Source organism: Cynara cardunculus, assembly GCF_001531365.2.
Source record: "Cynara cardunculus var. scolymus isolate 2C chromosome LG 3, CcrdV1, whole genome shotgun sequence".
NCBI classification, from domain to species: Eukaryota; Viridiplantae; Streptophyta; class Magnoliopsida; order Asterales; family Asteraceae; genus Cynara; species Cynara cardunculus.
Window position 1 is genome coordinate 17250861 of NC_037530.1, and position 9232 is coordinate 17260092.

The window sequence follows — 9232 nt, forward strand, 5'->3', positions numbered from 1 at the left end:
TGATTACGACCAATTGTTCACATAAATTCCTATTTTTTGTGACAATTCAAGTGTCATTGCTATTGCCAACAATCCAGTTCTTCACTCTCGTACAAAGCATATTGATATTCGATATCACTTTATCAGAGATCATGTGATGAAAGGTGATGTTGAACTTCATTTTATCCCCACACACTATCAACTTGCAGACTTATTTACCAAGCCTCTTGATGAAGCTCGATTTAATTTTTTGATCAGTGAGTTGGGAATGTTAAATGTTGATAAATAATTTTTGAGTCTTCACTAATTCATTTGGGTTGTGTGTCTTCTCTAAAAATGTTTTGTGTCATTTGCTCAAAAATAGTCTGGTATCTGTGTGAGTATATGCTTCTCTCTTTCTAAAATATTGATTTTTTGAAAATGATGGGTTTTACACTCTTCTAATTTATCTTGAAAATCATATTTTTTTCTTTCTCTAAAAAGTCTCTATGTGAAATCCTAATTTTTAAATTTTATTTTATGTTTAAAAAAAACAATCAAAAAGAGGAAAAGTTCCTATTTTATGTTTATGTGTAGTAATTTTAATTTTTTGTGCATTTTATCTTGGTTTTTGTTAACAACCGGTACGCTGGCCTCTTCCCTTTGGGCCAAACCTAAATTGGCTCATTTTCCTTCACACACTCTCATCATAACCGATCCCCCTCCTATTCGGTTTCCTCTCCAAACCGATGGCTCCTCTCCAAACCGACCTATATTTGGCCTCACCCTCTTCTCTCCCTCTAGCCGATCCCATGTACAAGCCAATCCCCCTTTCTTTTTAAAACATTTTCTCTTCCCTTTCAGCTTATACACAAACTCCCTTCGGCATCCCCATTCGATCCCTTTCTACACTCCAATCGGTTTATTCTCCAATCCGTTTAAACCCAACCCTCTCTATTCTCCCAACCGATCTTCTATTCTCCCATACACAAACCGATCGGCCTCCTCTTCCCCTCCAAACCGATCAGCCTCTACTCACTCTCAATCTCTCTCCTTGGGTTTACCCCCTACACACCGATTATAATCGGCTTCTTCCCAAACTCCCTAGGCCGAACCTCTCTCTCCAATCGGTTCCTTATCAAACCGATCTCACTCTCACACCAAACTCCCATCAACCGATTCCAATCGGTCCCTCCCCTCTCCCTCATCTCTCGACACCGATTACCCCCCCAAACCAAACCCCTCCCAATCGACCCCTCAATCTCTTTCTCTCTCTCTCGGCCTTTCCTTCAAGCCAATCCTACTTTTTTCACACTCGTCGATCCCACCCTCTTCCCACAAACTGAATACGCAAAGACCATCTATAATCTCTTTTAACGCCCCGCCCACTCTCTCACCGATCACACCTCAAGCCAAACCAATCCCATTAGGCTTCTCCTTCAAGCCAATCCCCACACGCTCAACCTTACCCATTCGGCCACACACACCCTCCTCCAAATCTCTCAAGCCGATCCTTAATCTAACACCAAACATATTTTTCTCACATCTCTCCACACCGAACCCTTAAACCCTATCCCGCCCCCGGCCTCCTACCTTTGCCCTAAGCGCCGACCACCTCAAACTGATTGCACAAACCCACCAATCGCTCTCTCTCTCTTACAAGCCGATCCCCCTTGCAAGCCGACCTCCCTAAACCGATCCACACATCTTCGGCTATCTCACTCCTCCCGCCTGATCGAACCCTTAAACCCTTCGGCTTATCCCCTTTAATTCACCAAGAACCTTTTTCACTTCCACCATTTTGATTTACAACCCATCCCCCGACCATTTTTTATTCACACCCAATATCCTACTCCCTTACCTAAGCCTCACCCCATTCTTGTGTTCCCTTTTCTACAACAACCCATATCCATTGTCTTGTCAACACTTTTAGATTTGACATATTGGGTTATCTCTAGCCTTCACCTTTTTGTTTTATAGAGTCCAAGCCTTACCCTCACCTTTTCACCCACCATATATATCCCTTCTTCCTTCTCATTTTTTAAAACCTCAACCTCTTATCTTCTCTAAAACCTCAACCTCTCATCTCCTCTAGAACTTACTGTGTGTTTTCTAAGTTTATCATCCATGGCTTCTAAAGTTGGAAATCCCTCCAAAGCTCCCAAGGTTAAGAAAACTGTTTCCCTCACTGCTGATAGTGTTACCTTTTCTCCATGCAATTTTGTGGCATTGTTGGATCACAATGACAAGTATCCGGATTTCTTCATCATCATCGAATTTTTACGTAAGTGCCCTCTTTTCAAAGCTTTTACATATTCTCCAAAGATGAGTAAATCTCTACTACATGCTTTTTGGGCCACTTGTGTATATGATGCTTCTATCAAAGCTATGCATGCAACTGTTTTATCTTCCAATGATGTCTCATTTATTGTTGATGATTTAAGAAGAGCGTTAGATCCTCCTGTTTACTCCTCTTATGATGAGCTTGTATCTATTGATAATCTTCATATTGTTGCTTCTACTATGGGCTATGTGCAAGACCCTGCTTTGATAAAACAAAGCACTCTTTATAGAAAGAATATGGGTGGTGTTTGGAATTTTTTCTTTTCTCATCTTATTCAATGTTTGAGTTCCAAGACTGGAGGTATGGATCAGTCACCCACTTCGGTCACCCAGCTAGCTCATGCACTTATTTTCCAGAGAAAATTTGACTTTGCTGGTTATTTTTTTGGAGAGTTGGTAAAGAAGATGGGTAGTGCCAAATGCTCTACTGTGCCATTCATTAGATTTATATCCATGTTGATTGCTGACAAACTTGGGTCACGTATGCCGGCCAATACTGAAAATTTCTATGACCTTAAAGTGTCTCAAGTTGGCATTCACACTTTGAAGAAGGCCTCGTTATCTACTTCCTCTTCCATCAGGTATGGTTTTTTTTGCCACCTCTTCTCACCCTGTATGGGAAGAGTGCTCTGTGACCACAGTAGCTGGGGACCATCTTGTTGCTCCCGTCACCCAACACTTCTTCATGTCAGTGGCCCCTCCCCCTTCTACTTCTTCAGCTACTGCCTCAAAAGAGGCCGCCTCTTCTATCCGGAGACGGCTGGCAGATAGTTTTATTCCCCCATCCTCCGCATCTGGTTTTGAGGCTATGACTTTGAAAGCGCCTTCGAAGTCTTACCCCGCCTCTCACCCCTCTCACTAAAAGCGGAGTCACTCTAGATTATCCACTATTGGCTTTTTCTCTAAGAAGACCAAGAAGCCAAAAAGGGCTAAAAACACATCTCCAACCAAGGACCCTCAACAGTCCAAGGTTGTTGAAGTTGGTCCTATTGAGCCCAGGACATCTGTTATTGCCCTAGCTCCTCAGTTCCCTCTCAACAGGACACTGTTGTACATATGGGGATCCCACATCACTCCACCTTGGCATCTCTACATGACCTTAGTGATGACTCGGATACCTCCCCTTTCCGAGGTCTTTCCTCTCCTTCATATATTCACGGACTATCACCCGAGATCGATGATCTTGATGATATTGCACGGATGGATGATTTATCAGCACCGTCTGATAATGACATCCCTTTTCTCCATTATCTTCTTATGGACGTAGGTGGCGAGCCTTACCAGCCCACTACCTCTACTACAGTGGTAATCGACAACCGGCCTCCCGTAGGCGTCGATGATACAGATACCGAGCCTTTCGCTGGTGTCGGTGATACAGACACTAAGCCTCTCGCCAATGTCGCTGATACAGATGTTGAGCCTCATGCCAACATCAGTGATACTCCCATCGGTGACTCTCAGGGCGCCGATGGTACTGGGAGTGTTGGTGTTTCTTCTCCGAGTGGGTCAGCAAGCCCAATCAAATCTTGCTCACCTACTCTAGTTGTTGTTTCTCCCTCAAGGCCCCCTTCTGCATTGGGCTTTTAGTTCTTAGCTCCCTCCCCTCCTGAGGTGATTTATGCTCTACCTACTGAAGTGTAGACATGTTAAGGGGTTTCTCATCTCAGTGTCAGCTGCTCATTTCTCAACAGGCCTCCCTCAGCACTGATTTATTTGGAAGATTGGATTGTTTTGCCTCCACCCTTACTTCTGAGATGCGCCAGCACAGTGCGGCCTTGCAAGATGATGGCCTTGCTTTTACATCTATTGGAGATATGGTTGATTCTCTTTCTTCTCGCATGACTGCTCTCTCAAATTCTCAATCTAGTTTCTCCGAAGCTGTGGTTGATCTTCGTGCTCGCTCGAATAGTCAGGCTGCTGCAAATCAGGCAATTCTCCAATCTTAGGCAGATCTACACTCCAAGGTGGATGCACAGACATAGATATCCAAGTTGTTCTTACACAGAGATTCAGAAATATCTATCGACTTGGGTACCAGTCAGTTCACAGAATCATACAGGTCTATGTTAGCCAACGTCAGTCGCTGTGTTGAGTCTGATTTTGGTCTTCTTGGCACTCTTCATCACGGTATATCACGTCTGCTATATGCCACAGGTACTCCCCTTACTCCCTCTTCTCGTGCTACTGCTTATGTGTCTTCCTCCATTGCCAATGTGGAGGGTCCTCCTGTTACTGCTCATGTGCCTTCCCCTATTCCCACTGAGGGGGAGAAGACAGTTAATCCTACTATCAGTGAAAACAAGGACGATGACTCAGTATCTACCTCTTCTGCCTCTTCTTCCTCAGCTGATGTTGAGTCAGACTGTGATGCTCCTATTGAGGGTGAGCTATTTGATCCTGATGATAGAGCTGCAGTACCTATTGAGGGGGAGCAACCGAGCTTTATGCCTTCAGTATCCGTTGATGTTGGTAATATACCTTCTCAAGATGATATTCCCACTACTTCTAGGGACTTAGTCCCAACTCACAGAGAAGGAAAGGCACCTATGACTTCAGATCAAGAAGCTGCTGCAGCTAAAGCAGCTAAAAGTTCTAGATATCAATTTGAAGTCTCTACAGCTGACAAACTTGTGCTTAAAGCTTCATGTCCTCCTGAAATTGATCTTCATCTGCTTGGCATTTCTATTGAGGATGCGGCCAACTCAGTTACTCTTCGGAAGCAATTTGAGGAGGCCAACAGATCTCACTCTTTGGTCCCACGATTTGAATCTTAAGAAGCCAAAGAGAAAAGAATCAAATGGTTTAATGACTCAATTCTCCAGCGATATATTGTTAGTGCTAGAATCAAAGGTCCTCAAAAACTGACCTATGATTCTAATCTGATTTCTTTGATTATTGGTCGAGCAAATGGAGTAGTGAGGACAGAAAAGCTACCTTGGATCAATGCTTACGGTCTATCTGAATGGATGGAGATCATCAAGTTTCTTAATAAGAGCATAAGTATGTATAAGGAATTTGTCTTGAGTCATTTGTATCGCCTTCTCAAAAAGACACAAATGATCAAGATGCACTAAAAGCTTCCTCCCCCTCCACAACTCTCCTTTCTCAAGCAACTGTTGAGTAAAGCTAGCTCTTCTAAATCTGCTTCTGTCTCACAATCCATCAAGGAAGTGGCTAATACAAATGTTATGGAAGTAGATGATGACTGCTAGCTTTCTATGTGACTTCTTCTTCTTGAACTTTCTTCTTCACTGTAAGTATTTAATTCATTGTCTAGTATAGATGCAATTTATATTTTAAGAATTGACTTCAAAATTTTCATTCTTTATTTTTTTTCTCTGAAGAGGAAGAAGCTTTACAAGCAGAAGGAATAGACCTTGATCTATTAGACTTGTTAGACTTCTTGGGAAGGGATGCCATGACAATGGATTTACCTTTGTCTTTGCACCCAGAACTCGAAGCAGTTCCTTAAAGATGACTCTCAGTAAAAGAAGAAGACTGAAAGGAAGAAGTGTTAGGATTAGAAGAGATGAAGGTGCCAAATTTGTGCATAGACCTGTCTGTAACACGTTCTTCTTGATCATAGGAGAATCCTATACCAGTCGTTACCTTGGCGGGGATCAGAACGTTAATCATCTTGGAGGCCTTGATGGAAGCTTTGCAACACCCTTCAATCATAGCTTTCTCAGCCTTGAGTTCAACAGTGATGGCTTGGTTTACAATAACCAGATCTGTAAGATTTTCCTTGATTGAGGTCAGTTCTTTGATCTTAGAATGGCAAATCTTCAATTGCTCTTGAAGATCAACGTTAAGCATTTCTGCTTTAGATTTGCCATTGAGAGCATTGTAAAGGTCAACCGTCAGTGTATCCAGTGCAGAAAGACTGAAAGAAGAAGAGGGTTCATTCAGGGAACATACCTGAGAAATAGAAGAGGTGGATGCCTCAGAGGAAGTAGATGCTTCTAAAGAACCTTCATCTGCATCTATAGCCATCAAGCAAATATAGGCTGTATCCTCTTCATCTGAAGATGATTCATCGAATATAGCTATTTTCTTCTTGTCTTCATCGCTCCATTAATGTGGGAACTTTGAATCGTAGTTGTTGCTGGAACAGCGGAGCAATAGAAAGTGGAATATATGGTCCATTTTCTATGTAATGTGGAATTTTAGGATCCACACCTTCAAGAAAGAGGGACATCCGGTTCTTCCAGAGATTAAAATTGTCACGGACAAACCTGGGAGGTTTGGCAAGAGAGCCATTGTCTTGTGTATGTGTGTGTGTGTGTGTGTAATTTGTAAAGCCATTTGTAAGCAGTAAAGTTATCTAAGGAAAGAGATGAACTAATACAGAAAACAGCTTAAACAGAAAGATAGAAGAAAACACTGCTCTGATACCACTTGTTGGTCCCTTGAGGGTCTTCAAGATTAATACAACAGTTTGTAGAAGGGGGGGATGAATACAAACACAATATTTTCAAATTTAAAATATATATTGATAAAGAAGATCAATACAGATTTATAAGATTGTTTGCGGAAGATAAGTTAATAAAAACATATATAAACAATCTTTGGTTTCACACAAGCTCTTAGGAAATAAGAAAAGAAATGTTGTAAAGAGAAGATCCTTTACTTAAGCTAGAGAATGCTCAAAGTAAGAATTAGGTTATGAGAGTGAGTTGCGCACACTCTGCATGGAGAAGAAACACTTCTATTTATACCCAGTGCATTAAATGAACATTTAATGCAATATGATAGGGTTAGAGTATGTGTCAAGCCTTAGGAGGAAGGCTTGTCCTTTGTTACAGTGAATAGTACAAAAATCACTATTCATGATCAGACATCTTTACCTAAAGTTGGTGTATAATAGAGTCGAATAGTCGGCTCCGTACCGTACCAACGTTTATAAGGGTATGGGTTTGTCCTTTGTGTGCATAAGGACAAGACAACAACAGTCGTGCTAAGCAAGCTTCCTTTGATCGCTGAGTGCTGGAATGACCTGAAGGTCTCTTTGGCATTCGCTGAGGCTTGAGCAGTCTTCACACATATGTAGACGGGTTGTAATCATTAAGTACCGCTTCAGATCACGTACTCGCCAGTCTCTAATCTTCAGTGTCAGTCTTCGACTTTAGCTGAAGGTTCTTTGGTGCGAGTGTTGTCTTCTTGAAGTAAGTATTGTCTCTGATTGAATTACAATACAAGTTCTTCAGCAATCACTGAACAGGCTCAGTGATGATCGCTGGAACTGAAGAAACAGAAACATAAATACAAGGTTTAAGTGAAAAGGGATTATCATCAAATCACTGAGAGAGGGAATCAACAGGGTGGCATATCAAGGAGAGGTGTATCTATGGTTATAAGGGTGGCATTGTCAAAAGTGGATACTAATATAGCTCTTATTATTATCACTAATTAAATACAATAACCCTAAATCATCATTTCTTTGTGACTTGATGAATTAGAGATATTGTTCTCTTTAGAAATAATAATTTAGATGTTATTGAGAAGGGGGAAATGGTTTGTCCTCAGAGGCTTTGATTGCCTAAAAAGTTTTCTATCAAAGTTTTAAATACAAATGTGAATGATACAGAGGGGCTCCGGTTGGTCTTTTACAAGGACTAGAGGACCTCTAGTCATGTGAAAAGACTTTAAAATATTTTTAGAAATTTTATGAATCAGAGGCTCTGTATGTATTATACGGAGGCTCTATATCTTGAAAATAGTTATTTTATAATTTGTCTAAACCCTGTACCTGAGCTCTGTGTCTAAGCTCTGTAACAGAGTTCTGTCTTTCAAAATTTATCTTTCTTCAAAAATGTTATAAAAGAGCAAATAACCAAAGGAGCTCTGATTCTAGCTTATTTTGCCTTTTAAAATTTATCATAAGTTTCTTTCTGGACAGAGGCTCTATTTGGTCCAGAAGACCTTTGGTTGAATATTGTATTACTTAGATACAACAGTTCTGATCAATAGGACCAGAAGCTCTAGTTGATAAGGGTAGAGGAACTCTGGCCCATAGAACCAGAGGAGCTCTGGCCCGTTAAGCCAAAGGAGCTCTGTCCTTTGAGTGAGAGTTTTATACTAACTCTGGGTTATAGAGTAATACATTTGGATTATATATTGAAGCAATCTGTTGGCCATATATTTTGATCATCTGATTGGATTACATTCTTTAGCTAAATTGCATTTATTTCTATATAAAAGATATTTTATCAGATTTTGGTGTTTATCACTATGCATTTGCAAAGAAGGGATTTAATCACTAGACCTCCTGGTCTAACCCTCATTTTGTGTTTCAAAAATGTGCATTGCAGGAACCGCGGGGTCAAGAGATAATAAGGGGAAGGGGAAAATGTAATTATTTTCCTTATATGTTATCTGCTTATGAAGATCAACCTGATGATTGCTTATTTTGAAGATACATGTTGTTGTACATGTGTTAGTGCAAGGATTTTATTTTGGAATTTTTCATATGTAAATTCTACATATATAGAATCTTTGTACTAGTGGGACCTATGTGGTGTAATCTATATTCTTTTATATGAAATATGTGTTATACGCAAAGGTGGAGAATGGGGTGTTACACCCTATAATTGCAAAACAAGGGTATCTCACTAGACCTCCTAGTCTAACCCTTATTTTGTGTTTTTAAAATATGCATTGTAAGAACATATGGGTCTTGGGATAATAAGGGGAAGGGTAAAATATGATTATTTTTCTAATATGTTTATCTGATGTTTGAAGACCAACGTATTGACTGATATATTTTGAAAATACATGTCGTTATGCATGTGATAATGCAGGGATATTCTTTTGGAATTTTTGAGTTGTAAATTTTGTATATAAGATCTTGTACTAGTCAGACCTTTGTGGTGTAAATTGTATTTCTTTTATATGAATTACATGTTATATGCACATGTGGAAGTTTGGGGTG